General features: G+C 39.8%; 1 protein-coding gene across 2 annotated transcripts in view; it reads right to left on the bottom strand.

The window, feature by feature from the left end:
- The window catches only part of NDUFAF2 (NADH:ubiquinone oxidoreductase complex assembly factor 2), a 309,065-nt gene that overhangs the window by 123,286 nt on the left and 171,166 nt on the right, over positions 1–14,613 (bottom strand). Inside the window, exons 6-7 of one of the 2 annotated variants that reach the window (XR_014063525.1) lie at positions 7,106–7,320; positions 1,444–1,709 (exon numbers count right to left, since the gene is read on the bottom strand). The gene's annotated coding sequence lies outside the window, so the exon portion shown is untranslated. Of the gene's footprint in view, positions 1–633; positions 1,710–7,105; positions 7,321–14,613 lie in introns of those variants that run through there. The other variant, XR_014063524.1, reaches the window with a different exon arrangement.

The following is a 14,613-nucleotide window of genomic DNA, read 5'->3' as shown; positions in this document are numbered from 1 at the left end:
TTTCTGGGACCAAATGTAAAACTTCATGTATTAAAAAGTAGTTTTAACAGAGGAGGGATAAAAATAATCTGCCTTACATTTGTAAGTCACCAGAATTCAAACCCAGGCCTTTTGAGTCCATGGCTGGTGTGCTTTCAACACACCCCAGTGGTCCTCAGTTTCCCTGATAATGACTCATCTAAAATCTTCATGTGAAAAAAGTGATTTTAGGAAATAACTGTAACATCCCAGTCTTTTGTTTTTAATTAGACACATATGCGTTGTCATTTGTCTCATTCACCCCTCCCAAACGATTACTGATAGAATAAACTCTGAGTAAAAAACACATGCATCTTCTAAGCAAGCGTTTTCCCAAAAGGTTCCAGCTGAAAAATATTATGAGAAATTAGATCACAGACATATGCTTCCTTTTTGTATGACTCAGTGGTGGTAGTTAGTGACGGAAAAGGGACATAACCAGTGCATGAACAGGATTGAGAGCCTGCACGTAATAGTATAGATGATTTTAATTGAACACTAGACCATAAATTAAGTGTAAATTGTTTCTAAATCAAATGTGGCTTAAAATTAATCAGATACTTACAGCAAGAAGCTTACTTATTAATTCATTAAAGTCAAGATCACACTTATTCAGATAATTTCAACCATCCAGCAGCTTCAACTGCTATTTTATTTCCTTTAATTAATCTCTCTCAAGATATATATAAGCATATAGCAAAACCATCATTTTATCAGTTTATACTATTAGCTTTAAAATTGTGTAAGCCAGTATGGTGGTTATTTGTACAAATTCTGGAGTTCTGAGTTCTGATAAAGGGTGTCAACCACGTAAATTCACCACCTGTGAGTAAACAGTTGTTGTTATATTTAAATCAAGCTGAAAAAAAAGAATGTATATATATATAACTAAATCACTGCTGTACAGCAGAAATTAACACAATATTATAAATCAACTATATTTCCATTTTTTTAAAAGGGTAAAATCCAGCTTCCTTCAGTTTCTGGATAGCCAGTGATTGCTTAAGCAATGTGCTATGTGGACATAGAAAACAAGACTTTAAATAGTTATTTTTGTGTCAAACTGAGTTAAACAAGGCAAAAAAACCAATTCTCACTCAATGCATAATCCCCTCTGAGTTAGATATTTTAAAAATGACTAAGTCAAAGAAGGACTTTTAAAAACAAAACAAAACAAAACCAAAAAACAATAGCCCAAAGCATGAAAAAACAAAAACATGTAACCCTAGTGGACCAGAGTTTCATAAAACTAACTGCATGAGAAACTATCAGTGTGTGAAAAAGGAACAGGAAAATCTGAGACACAAAACACTAACAGGAAAAATTTCAGCAAATATCAATAACTTTAAAAACTTTGGAATCAACTATTTTATAACCATCTCTGGCCTTTAACTCTTTAATTGCTGCTGCTAGTGATTGAATTACCTCTCAGGCAGTGGCCTTGCTTAAATTCAAAGTTGACTAAGTTGATGGAGAAGCTGCACAGTAGAGAACCCCTATCAAGGGCAGAGTCAGCAGTCTAGGAGAAGCCGCAGTTGGGTTTTGTTGAAATCATGAAGTAACAGAGTTGCCGAGATCAGTGGTCTCCACGCTGGTCTGCATGTTGGAATCACCTGGGGAGTGAAAACACTCCTGATGCCTGTGTCCCATCTCCAGAAGGTGACTTAATTGGTCTGCGTGCTGCCTGGGTTCTGGAATTTTAAAGAGATATAAGTGATTCTAGTCTGTGAACAAATTTATGAACAACCAGTCTATGTATTTTTATGTTTTTAAGTTAAATTTTTTTTGACAAATTAGATTCATGACCATTTTCTTATACTTCGTATATCAGTCTCATGACATTTTGGGAAATCCATGGAAGTACTAGGTGTTCTGGAATACACTCACAAGTGTAAATCCATAGAGGTAAACCAAGGTTGAAAAGCAAAAGTACTGCATAATATAACTGAATTATTTATCATCGTCAAAAGGAGAATAAAAGTAGGAAGAATAGAGGCATGAATAAGCTGAATTTCATAAAATGTTTCTTCATGACAAGAATTACTAGTGCATGGATTTCTTTTTTCAGATACAAGTCCTAGAAACTTTGTTTTCTATCCTAAAACCAGACAGACAACTTATAGAACACTGCCTACAATAATCTGGGCTTAAGAAATGAGCTGGATTTGTGTGACCTATTCCAACTTTCCACTTTATCAGATGGAGCAGAGGCAGCTGCTGGAATGAGGAATAAGGAATTGGGTCTTACACATGAATAAACCTGTAGAGATACTAAGTTCATTAATGTTCTTGTTGGCAGGAATCAAAATGACTTAGAGGCAGCCAAGTTGAATTACAGGTTTGATTTACTTAGAGATACATGCTATGCGGACATCAGCATTTTTTTTTTACACCAGCCTCAAGGCAGGCTTGACAAGCAGTGCGCAATCCTTGCTTTCACAGTTAGATTCAGTTGTATTTCCCTGTGGCTTCTCTGCCTCCCGTGGGGGCGTATGTCCAGACCAGAGAGGAAAGAAGAGTTCTAAAAGTTTAAAATGTCAGTTGATCAACAGTGAATAATGAGGATACTAGATATCTCTGCTCCTTAAAAAGAAGAACCCACAACAGGTGAGTAGATTGACACTGGAGAGCACATTCATAGCAAGAACATGTAACTTCACTCTGATACACGAGGTTAACGTGCTTTAAACAGACTGAAGTAGTGAGCTGAATGTATTGCTCCTTTGAAATTAAAACAATGACCAGATCATAATGAGGATATGTGGATGTCAACATCAGAATCTTCCCACCTCATAACACAATGCAATCTGATGTCAGTTCAAAATTCTACTAATAGTTGGGCAAACCAAGGCATTACTCGCCTAAGAGGGAAGTGGGGTAAAGGCTTACAAGAAGTGTGTGATATGAGTGAAATGTAGCCAATGGACAAAACCCCATAGTCAAAAGAAGTCAATACAGTCGATTTTAAAGGTTTGTTTAATTTAGTGAAATAGAATGCTTTCTAAAAGCCAATATAGCTAATTCTCAAGATCTTTCTGATCTTATTGAAAACTGACTGCAAATCATCAAAACGCAGAGATAAAACAGGAGCTGTGTTCTTGATTATTTCCAAAGACACAAAAAACATCCACAAAGATGTGCTCTTCTGGCAAGCGACATGGCAATTTGGTGTTCATTTCTAATGCCAAGGACTTCCCTGGTGGCTCAGAGGTTAAAGCGTCTGCCTCCAATGTGGGAGACCTGGGTTCGATCCCTGGGTCGGGAAGATCCCCTGGAGAAGGAAATGGCAAACCACTCCAGTATTCTTGCCTGGAGAATCCCATGGACGAAGGAGCCTGGTAGGCTACAGTCCACGGGGTCGCAAAGAGTCGGACACGACTGAGCGACTTTCCTTTCCTTTCCTTTCTAATGCCAAATGGCAACCAGTTGTTTCTTCAGAGTCTTTAAACTTAAGTCTGAAACTGAGCTCTTCATTTCCCTGCCTTTGGCTGTTCCTTATGGACTTCCCTGGTGGCTCAGAGGTTAAAGCGTCTGCCTCCAATGTGGGAGACCTGGGTTCGATCCCTGGGTCGGGAAGATCCCCTGGAGAAGGAAATGGCAAACCACTCCAGTATTCTTGCCTGGAGAATCCCATGGACGAAGGAGCCTGGTAGGCTACAGTCCACGGGGTCGCAAAGAGTCGGACACGACTGAGCGACTTCCCTTTCCTTTCCCCCATATTTGCTGCCAGAGTTACGTCTACCACCCACACAACAGCCAAGCCAGGACCTGGGAGTCATCACTGGCTCCTCCCTCTGTGTTTCAGGGCCTATTTCCAAGTCCCATTCATTATGTATCCTGAATAGCAAAGTAATCCTTCTCTCCGTACATCATCCTCAGGGGTCACGTCCTCATCCTCACTGGTTTCTATACCCTAGTTTTGTGTTCTGTCAACTCTCCCCTCCCTGAAATTTTTTCTGGAGCTCCTATTATTCAAATATGAACATACCATCTCCCTGCTTATTCTTTACCAACTTGGTATCTTTACCTGGTTTTCTTTTGCCTGTAATGCCCCCTCCACCCCAAGTTCTTGCTAATTAGCTTTTTCTCTGTCAAGCCTTTTATTGACTTTATCAGGCCGAGTTAGGTGTGTTTCCTTTTCTGTGCTTCTTGTATCACTTTGTGCATAACCCTCCTGGAGTGTTTGCCACAGTGCTGTTGCTGTTGACACATTGGTCTTCTCTCCCAACCTGTGAATGAAGGGCGAGCTCCTTATCCTGTTCAGAGTTATGTCACCTATATCTGTCACTCAGAAGGGCTTAATATGTTGATTTCGTGTAAGTCACACTTTCTTCATTTACTCACTGGAATTGCCTGGGGAACTTTTTTAAAAGACTGAGGCTTGGACCCCACCCCCAAACCATTTCAAATTGAATTTTTTGGGGGCAAACCCAGGCACCTGTGTTTTTTTTTTTAAAACTTCCCTATTGTTTCTAACATTGTTAGTTCTTGAAAACCCCTGTGTTAAATTATTTCTCAGGAAATGCTCGTTAAAACTGTATCCCGAGCACATGAGGCTTGTGGTCTTTTGTGAGTTTTTATTTTTAAAGAGGACACTGTATTGATTATCTAGGGTTGAGTAACATATTACTCCAATATTTAGTAGCTTTCAATGACCAAAACTTAGTACCTCACAACTTCTTTTGTCAGAAACAGGGGCACAGCAGCGCTCAGGGTTTCTCAGTCAAGAGACTGCGTTCCTGCTGTCAGCTGCGGCTGCTGCCATCTCAAGCCTAAACGGTGAAAGAGAGCTTCCATCCACATCCATGAGTGTGCTTTTGTTGGGGTCCCTCACGGTCTGGTGGCCAGAAGCGCTCCTCAGTTCCCCTGCCTCTCCACAGGGCAGCTCAGAGCTTGGGAATCTGTTTCCTTTAAAGAGTGCAAGCAGGAGAGCCAGGAGAGGGCGAGCTAGATAGAAACCAGAATCTTCCTGTACACTAATCTGGCTGGAACTGACATCCCATACTGTTGCTATACTCTATTAATCAGAAGTATGTGTTAGGTCTACCCCAAACTCAACAGGAGAGACTAACAAGGGCATGGATGCCAGAAGTGGGTATCATTGGGAGCCATCTCAGAAGCTGCCTACCACAGACATTTAATGATACCTGGCTTAAAAATTAACCTACCTTAAAGGAATCCCAACCTGTCGGTCTTAACATTAGGAGTATGCGCACCATTGGTTTTCTTGTAAAACTGATCCAACCTGCTTTGACAGAGATGAACTAAAAGTAAACTGACCTGTGTACTTTCTAATAATAAATTTATATTTTTTTGGTTTTATTATCTAACTATAGATGCATTAATTTAAGGCCATTTATACCAGACAATGGGGCTCCCCAGGTGATACAGTAGTAAATAATCTGCCTGCCAATGCAGGAGCTGTAGAAGATGCAGGTTCAGTCCCTAGGTTTGGAAGATCCCCTGGAGTAAGAAACAGCAACCAGCTCCAGTATTCTTGCCTGGGAAATTTCCATGGATAGAGAAGCCTGGAGGGCTACAGTCCATGGGACAATAAAGAGTCAGACATGACTAGGCACGTGCACACACACACACACAGAGCAATATCAAGGCAGGTCAGTTTGTGTAACTCCAGACTTCATATGGCTTTATGAAATACATCAATGTGCTTTTCAGAGACAGTGCTCCTCTTTCTTCCCCCGAACATCTTCCCAGTCATACAAATTCACAGAAGATAGGCCACTTTAAGGATTTAACATAAATTTTGATTTTAGTGGAGGGCAGGTAACAGTAAATCTAAAGGTAAATACTGAGCAAAATTGGCAACTTAATGTACAGACTTTACCTTGATCAGAACATTCAACTTTAATTTTACTTCATACTTTGGAAGGAAAAGCCAATATATTGGACAATATTGAATACTGATCTTAAGAACCAAAATTTAAGCCTTCCTCATAGATCTTGTCAATACTAAAGATTTTGCTTCTTTTTATGTTTGGACTACTCACCATTAATGCTAAGATGGCAAGCTGAAATTGCTTAGCAATATTTAGAAAAACTATACAAATAAAGCAAAAAGAAACCTGTGTTAAGGCACAAATGACTTAGCATTCTTGAACCTGATGTTGATAGCACGCTTGCATGAAATCCTAAACTCTTAATTTATATTCTAACTTCAAAATGCCACCTCCCAAAAATCAATGGGTTTTTGGTGCAGAGAGCAAGTGCTGGCCTTCCAGATTGAGTACTGCCCTTGACAGCACCTTTTCCTTGAATTGTTTCCTAAATATTTGTTCAAAAATATTAGTAGCTCATAAACTTGATGTGATTTTTAAAAGAATATGATCATAATGCAAGGCTATAAAAGATGTAACTGAGAAATTGTGCTTTACACATGGGCAGAAATAACTTACAATCTATGTAGTTTGTTTTCAGAAAAATAAAACAGCACCATTGAGGGGAAATCCACTCCTTGCTTTAGCTTAGGTGGCAATTCTTCATATGATTATACTAAGACATGGACAATAAAGCCATGATCAGCTACTATTACCCAACATAAACAATTCTGTTTCAACCACTGTGAATTATAGCAGACTTAAGGATCAAAACTAGTGACCTGGACTGTTGAAGCCCTTTAACCACTCATACCCAGAGCCATTCAGTATTTGTGGCCTAGACATGCTTATTTGGGGCTTAAGTTTGAATTTATTAACCTTACTTAAAAGATGGTTTTTCCAGTTGCTAAGCTGAAAGGCTGGTGAAAACAGACAGGTTATCTAAAAATCTGGTAATTTTTTTTTTCTTTTTCACAGTAGTATGAGTTAGCAATTTCAAAACTACCTTTCATGTGTTCTAGGCTTGAGCTACAGGATACACTGAGGAGAACAGAAGCCAGGCTTCTTTCTGAAGGAGTTACAAATATGAAAAAAGGACAGATTAAAACGTAGTGATAGACTGCAATTGAAGGAATCTGTATAAACTGGTAGCTTTAAACTGGTATAGAGATAAATACAGGCATTCGTATGTATATCTGTCTGCTGAGAGGAACTATAAGCAATGACACAACAGGAGCAATGCGCAAACCTACCACTCAGATCATGGTTCTTGGATACCATTCTCCATGAAAAGAAAGCAGAGATCCTTGAAGAGATGGTTGATTCGAGAGCTGGGGCAGGGAAAGTACAAGTTGAGCTGCGAGCATCTGGTTGCACCAAAAAGTAAGAAAGGGCTCAAAGAATGAGGAAGACATGACACATCTGGGGCTCCTGACTCACACAGGACTGGCACTCCCATTGATCAAATCTAGGACAATGAGAACATCAAAATAAATAATGATGGCAGTGGATTTTAATCTGTTAACTAAGAATTCATGAATCCATCTGTTATAAATAAATGAGTGACGGAGAAGGGAAACACTGTTTATTAGAATGTCAACAAATATAAATGGCATGATGGGAGTTAGCAAATCCGTCACTCAGTTGAAAAGGGACTGAGGGAATGGATAGGTTTACTGTTCAGTGGTCAAACGATCAGTCTCTACAGGGCACAGTGGTATGCCAAGAGCTGTTTCTCAATGGGCATGCAATTATCTGCTGCAGATGGCATGACTGTGCTTCAGAATCCCAAGGGTCTGTGTCATGATTCTTCCAGTAGACTTGCCATAAATTCTGCACTGCATCTTTTCCCATCACTGATACCACCACGATCTGCTGGATCATATGGTCCAAATGTTAGTCAGGGCTGCTTACACTGAAGCCAGGAACTGTCACAGAGCCCTTTTCTGTTTTCAGCCCTATTCAAAGCTGGCCCCCTTCCTTGTCACCTGGCATGTGAGCCAGAGCATTATTCCCAGTTGTAGAATGTGTTGATCCCAGAAGCAAAAGAGGCCTAGAAAGTACCTACTTCCTTCTTTGTGGTAAATGCTGTAAGATGCAGCAATTTGGCTTTCATTTCAGAGGGGATGTCCTGGCACTCCTCTGACCACTGGAACTCTAAACACTTTACTGAAGTGTCTGGTCCCTGGAGCTTCTTGTTTATCTCCCATGCTCTGTAGTGCCTGTATCTTAACCATGATGTTTGGCATGCTAGCTACCTTTTGCTTATCTGTCCAATCAGCATGATGTTGTCAATAAAAATGGACCAATGTAGTGTTCTGAGGGATATTTAAGTGGTTCGTATTTCTTCATATTACGACTGAGATTGGGAGAGTTAATATAGCCCCGAAGCAAAACTCAAGTCACCGTTCTTGGTGAAAGTGAATTGTTTCTGATCCTCTTTTCCAATTAGAACACCAAAAAAAAAAAAAGATATTGCCAAATCAATGACGTTCCACGTATCTGAGCCCTTATTAAATCTGTTCTATCAGTGAGTTCCACCACAGAACGGCTGCTGTGATGAAGGCCATTATTTGGTTGTCTGCAGTAGTCTATAGTAATTCTCCAGGATCCATCCAGTTTATTTAGGGACCAGACTGGCAAATCAAAGACATAGGATTGGGATTAGCACCCGTGTATCCATTAGGTTTTAAGCAATTAGTAGTGACACTAATCTTCATTCCCCTAGATACAACGCAGTGCCTGATTTACCATCTTGGCAGGAGCAACGGGAAGTTTCAGAGGGTTCCACTTGGCAATCCCACACTACAGTAACTCCCACCTCCACAGACCGGGAACCTAGTGCAGCAGTTATTCCAACTGCCACAAATAACAATTTCAATTATGCATTGGGGCCTAGGAAATGACTCTTGGGTCCATGGATCCAGTGGGCCCACCAGGAAACTACTTGAGCCGGAAACCTGGTCTGGTAGACACCCATTGTAACAGGAAGGCTGTGATGCTGCTTTAGATCTCTGAATACAAACATCAGTGCTGATCTTGTGGTCAACATTCTTCAAAATACCTGACTATTCTTTCCCTAAGGTATAGTCACTCAGACAGGTAGCCATAGAGTCCTTTGAGGGAAACTGTCATGTATTTATGTACTTGCCATGGGTTTGGTAGGATTCTTCCTCCTAGGAATCCATCAATATATTCAGTTCTGGATCTGACAACAGTCTTAGGCCTGGGAACTAGTCAAGGGATCATGACTTTTTTATAACAGTGACTACCCTCAGCCTCCAGCTCTTTTTTTTTTTTTTAATGGTAATAGATGTTAATAAGCACCATTGTGGACAGCCCATCTATTTTCCCCCTAGGGAGGCTATTCCCTATTAGCTGTCTCCACAACTCCTCTTGAGTCAAGCTCCTTTGGCTGCAATGACCTTGCCAGTCATTATGGTAATTGTGGCCTTCTAGTTTCTGGCAGTTAAGCAACACCACCTGGCCTCTATTTCTACAGGGCCCTGTTACTCCCTTGGATGTTAACGAGCCAGTTCTGTGGCTGCTTCTCCTACCTCCATCTCTGGCCTGCAAACTTAGTGATGTTGGTGTTTCTCTCACCACTGTGTTCCTGACGACCTCGGGTCAATGGTGTACCCTCCGATGGAGCTTCTGTTCCGGCATGCCGCTGTGCTCAGCCTCTTCCTCCTCTACAGTCTGCCAGTACCATTCAGACGTTTCTCACTTTGCTGAGAATGGGCTTTTCCCCACGGTTTCTAAAATCCATCCCCTTAGCAAGTTTTCCCTGAACATCAGGGTCTAACTTCGTTTGTGCAGCTATGACAGAAGACCATTGTCTAAGTGATTTAAACAACAAACTTTTCTCACGGTTCTGAAGGCCAGGAAGTCCAAGACTGAGGTGCTTGCAGATTTGGTGTCTGGGGAAAGCCCACTTCCTGGTTCACAAACAGCTGTCTCTTTGCTGTGTCTTCACGTGGTGGAAAGGAGAGGCGAGCTGTCTGGGGCCTCTTACCTCCAGGTCACACAGGGGATTAGGTTTAAAGAGATGAATTTTGGGGAGATGCATTCAGTCTAAAGCAGAGTTCTTCTTGGGTGTTAAATCCCCTATACCCCAGAAAGTGCCCCTCAGTCAATGAATTTCTATGTATCTAATCTCACATTCTCACCCCTTTGAAAAAAACACCTTTAAAATCCAATCCCAGGAGTTCCGTCCTGGTTCCTGCCAGTAATGCCAGTTAAACCATGCAAATTTTTAGGAAAATAGTCTTTCCTCCCTTATCAGGCCCAGCACATCCCAGCTGGGTTATGCTGGGATTTACCAGTCATTGGATTTGTTATTGGTTAATTATTGGCTTGACACGGGGGAAAGGAGGAGGGCAGGGTCGAGGAGGAGGGCTACTGCCTTGTGGGTAGGAGGCTTCTGCCTTCCAGCACAGCAAACATGTGAGTTTGCTAGAGAAAGTCTGCTACCTCTGCAAGCCCTGATGGTCCAGAAGGAAAAGGAGTCACAGGGACATCCATCCAGATGACTCCATCTAGGATGTTTTAGGATCCTAGGTTTCCCCACCTTCATATTAACAGAACCACCTTGGAGAAACTGTCAATGCTCAAATGTCTCTGGAGCCTTGTGACACAAAGACTCAGCAGGCTCTTCAGCTTGCAGTTCAACCAACTCTTGTCTTTCAACTCCAGGTGATAAAGGCCTCTCTATAAGCTGTCACAGAGGCTCTACAGCTCACACTTAGCTGTTAACTGTTTGTTAACAGCTCTGTGTCTCATTTTCCTTCAGCAGTGCTCCAATACAATTTAGCAGTAATCAGCCAACTCTGTTGTCCTTGTAGGTATCATTCCTCCCCTATTTTTCAAATACCTACATAATCACACTTACTGTAGTTTTCCTCAAGTCTCTACTAGTGAAACCTTAACAGTTAATCTGCAACTTTATGCCAGGGGTGATCAGTGCCCCACTGCCCACCAGGGTGACATCTTCTGGCCAGGTGTTGAATGAGCCTGCTCTGAATCCCAATTTTATCTATCCCAGAAGCCAAGATGGGATTAAATGTGTAAGATTTCTATTACAGGAAATATCTGTGAGAGAAAATGGGGAAAGAGCTGGGCAAGACTGGGTAAACTGTCATGCCATGATGCAAGTGAGAGGGGAGGAAGTATCCTAGACTGTGCTGTAGCTTAAGGAAGGCTTGGCAAGACAATGGAGGAGTCCTTGACCCCTCACTGGCCATCAGAGTCTTCTGTCTCCCAGAAACAGGCCTCAGTATCTCTATCACATTCAGTCACTGAGCTATGCAAGAAGCCATTACTGAGCACAAAAGTAGTGATGGGGCCCTTGGACAACTAAGCTCCTTGTAGTGGGAGTCTGTGGGGTGCATTCTCACAGCCATCTCTTCAACCTAGCAAGAGGCAGAGCTGGGATTCAAACCAGGTAGTTTGGTTCCAGTCTATATTGTCCACCACTGCAGTAAGGAGTTTTTTGGAGCTGCAGAGGTCTGAAATAAATGCTCTATTATGTTGAAAATTTACACAGTAGGTTGGATCAGACTGGAAAAATCATTTTCCTTCTTCAAGGAGACTGTACTTCATTCCACAGACAGTAAAGTGGGGAGAGGGGCACATCACAGATTAGTGTGTATGAATATATTCCATATGCATTGCATACACACATGAATAATTTATAGGCCCATATGTAGCTATAGTTTCTTGTAGTATAAAAGGGTTTAACAGACTTGAAAGCAACAAACAGTGATTTCTAGACTGCATACATGGTAAGATGATCGGAAAGTGCTGACAAAGCACTCATACCTTTTAGGATACAAAAACTGGAAAAAAAAAAAAAACGGACTCAGACAAATTCATTTCCACTATTTACAATCATTACCACTCTTTATAAAATCTTACTGTGGTACAAGGAAACAAAGATTCATTTAATTTTTATTATTTTATTACTAGTAGTGAGAATTATCGTCTACTATTTTTATGCAGAGGCACTTTTTTCAACCTGTGCTCTGTGTCAAATAGCTATATGAAGAACTTAACCGCTATTCCCTGGAAATCTGTGTAAGCTCCCAAGAATCAACTTACAAATGAATTCTATAGAATTCAACCTTGTATAAAAAGGTTACATGTTTCTTGACTAGTTAGTATTGCAAAAAAAACCCCAGGTATTATTACTTCCACATTATGGACATGGAAACTAGGCATAGAAATATTAAATGATCTCTTTGGTCCACACAACATGATCAATTATGTACCTAGAAGGAGATTAAATAAGATTCTTCTACATCTATATTCATTAATAATAATAGTCTACAATTGCAGTAAAGCCTACAATAGAGTATTGAAACCTAGAGATGAAAAGAATCTCAAGAGGACATTGGTCCAACTTCCTATATGAAGGCAGGTATTATTATTATTTCCTTATTACAGAGGACAGAAAATCAGCTATCAAGGTCAATTCTAAAAATTAAGAACTCTAAATTCAAAGCCTCCAGAAACTAATCTTTTGCACCTCAACTATTTATTATACTTCAAGAGGACATATGTGAATCAGAAAGGAGTTTTTGGATTTCAGACTGTTTCACTTCCTGACTTAAACCCTAAAAACGTTAAGCCGTGAACTCAGCAAAAGCAATTTATGAATTTGTGACTAGGATATGTCTCTAAATGACGGTTTAGGGAACTATATTTATAACCTGGAACCAGTAAATTTTTGTTCACTTTTAAAACTAGATTCCAAATATACACATTATACTCTGAGGGCTATTAACAGCACAAGCTAGCTTTTAGAACTAGACTTTGGGATGCAATTCTAAACAATGATTTCCTATGTCCCCTAGTTCTGAATGATATGATTATAGCACAAGATTTTAAAATAAACAGAAAAATTGGAAGCAGTGGAAGAGTTTTACTACCAAATAACTACTGTTACATATCAAACATCTATGCTATGTTCTAGGTTTCAAACACTTGAACTACAGGCATATTATACTTGTGCCTTATTTCACCAGGGACTTGAGGTATCTTACTCCATGAACATATACCATAACGACAGGTACAGAATACCTGTTCTAAGAAAAATACATTCAAAAAGAAATGTAAGCATGTAAGTCCAGATGGATATTAAACATGAATTTCAAATTTGGCTCCTGAGCTTCCTGTCAAATGGAAGAGAGGAAATATTCTTCCAATGAAAAAGTGGCTTCCAAAATTCTTTTTTAGAATCACATTCTAAAATATCTTAAATGGGACTTTATATATAAAGGGCACTGTATGACACAGAGGCCAACATACCTGACAATATCATACAGCAAATATGGTTATGTTTGATATGGTTACTTTGAGTAGTTTGCTTAGGTGAAGGTGGAATGTATAAAATTAAATGGCTACTCAGTGAAGGTGATGCTGCTAGGGGCTGCTTTTGCAATACACATCGTCTTTACATTGAAGGATTCTTACACATGGGTTAGTTTTCTCAACTGGACAACAACTCCCATTTAATGGCTAGGAGACCTTAGCACAGAAATTAAAGGTGACCTGATATGGCTAATATTATTATATCATTTAGGGATAAGCCTAATATCTGAACTTCTAGATTCAGTAGGAAAGCTTAGTGTCTCCCACAACTTTAATAGGACTGCAACTCTAGGCTTCAAAAGAATTTAATAAAAATTTTACCCTTCCAAAAGGGTGCCCTCTAATTACAGGGAATTAGTTTGCTGTATGTGCATGCAGAATACATTCTGGAGATATAGAAGTGTAAACAGTTGCAATGTTAAGAAGGTAGAACACTCAATGTTTAATCACGTTTAAAAAGTTCTATAAACTACCCAAAGTATCAATGCATATCATTCAAACAGACTGAAAAGTTTTTTAAATGTGCAGATAAGGCCACAGGCAGCAAGGAATAATCAATGAGATAAGCATCTGCTATCTTTCTCTTGCAATCTGCATTGGGAATCATAAAGCTGGGAAATATCAAGAGAGGGCATCTAGCCTGCATAATATATACTCTAACCTCATTTTCAAAGATCTCTATTTAGATCTCTAGTCTAGCTTGTTGGTATCTTAAATCTTAGCACCTACAGTCTAGGACTAATTCCTTTTATCTTACCAATGAAGATGATGAATCACTAGGTTCCTTGAACATACTTTTTACATACTTGGAAATCCTTAAGCAACTAGTCTTCTTTCATTAACAAGATAACCACAATTATTTTTATCTTTCCAAAACATCTTATTTACTAATCTTTTCTGGGACCTAACCTTACTGAGGCATCCCTTATTTCTTTCAAAATATACAATGACAGTTTGATACTTTAACATTAGCTTCACAGATTCCCAGGATTTAGATTATTTCATGATTCATTCAAACACTAACAGCTTTATTTGTAAGTGGTAATGTTGTATCTTGGAATCAATTATTCAAAACAATATTTTAGGTACTGTGGTAACTGATCTCATCTAGCTTACATTCTAGCAGGGAAAAGATAAACAATAAACCAGTAAACAAGATGTCAGATTGAAGTGTTGTGAGAAAAATAAAATAGGGGTAGAGAGGGCTTCTGTGAGGTACCATCTGATTTGAAATCTCTAGGAAGTAGCCCTGCAAGGACAATGTTTCAAGAAATTTTTGGCTAAGGTAGGTTTAGCTATTCTTATACACACTTATACACACACACACCCTTCTAAATCATATGACCTTTCACTGCTTCCTACTGAATCTTCTTATTTTGAAGACAAATTC

Source organism: Giraffa tippelskirchi, chromosome 8 (assembly GCF_054371585.1).
Source record: "Giraffa tippelskirchi isolate mGirTip1 chromosome 8, T2T-mGirTip1v1.2.pri, whole genome shotgun sequence".
Lineage (NCBI taxonomy): Eukaryota > Metazoa > Chordata > Mammalia > Artiodactyla > Giraffidae > Giraffa > Giraffa tippelskirchi.
This window is presented reverse-complemented; position numbering and strand designations above follow the sequence as displayed.